Source organism: Bison bison, unplaced genomic scaffold, assembly GCF_000754665.1.
Source record: "Bison bison bison isolate TAMUID 2011002044 unplaced genomic scaffold, Bison_UMD1.0 scf7180017864368, whole genome shotgun sequence".
Classification (NCBI taxonomy): Eukaryota; Metazoa; Chordata; class Mammalia; order Artiodactyla; family Bovidae; genus Bison; species Bison bison.
The window spans coordinates 1919465-1920412 of NW_011494940.1; positions in this window are offsets into that span (position 1 = coordinate 1919465).

The window sequence follows — 948 nt, forward strand, 5'->3', positions numbered from 1 at the left end:
GAATTTCCAGGGAGACTCCTGAGGCTTGATCCCGCCTTTGCATATGTCAAGCCTCCTTCCTCATGACCTTTGCCACGGGCGGAGCTCGCTCCCCACAGATTTGATTTGAAGTCTTAAGTCCTGGTAAATCTTAAAAACGTTTCTGCAGGTTTCGAGTTATAAAAGTATAATATTTCATTAAAAAAATAAGACATTAAACTTTAAAAGGCCCTTTGACTTCTCAATAAACTTAAGATTCAGTCAAAATTACTGACCAAAATCCGTAATTAAACAAGGTTTAAATTACTTTAAAGGTCTAATGAAGGTGTAATATAAAGTGAACAATATGGGTGGAAAGGTAGTAAAATATCAAATTAATATCCTCCTAATGTTGGCCTGCTATTTCTCTTTCAACACCCCTACTGGAGATTATGTTATTCAATCACCACTTTTAAGAGAACTTCCCAGCCAATTGCCTCCTACTATTTTTCTGATATATACTTCTGTGTTATTCCAATTAAAAGTGCCAAATAAATCCATATAAGTACAGAAGAAGAAACAAGAACATTAGGATACAAACCAAACTAAAAGGCCTAAAAATTCCAGTGCCAGAGACCATTGCTAAATTCTCAAATCTAGAAACAAGTTGTAGAGTATACATATTAAGGTAGTGCTTTTACAAGGAGGTTTTCTCAACATTCAGATATCTCAGCATATCTTGATCTGCTCTGTTTAAAATCAGATAAATCTCAAGCACTTCTAGATTCAAGATTAGGTCCAGAAAGACTAAAGCAAACCATGAAAAAGACATAACTACAGACCCTCAAATCATTCTGGCAATGGAATTTTCCAGCCACAGCCTTCAAAATTCTAATGTGATTATCACATTAAATAAAACTGAGAATTTTATTTCAATTCATTAATTCCCATTATGGAAATCTGTGAGAACTTTATAGTCTATTTCCAAAA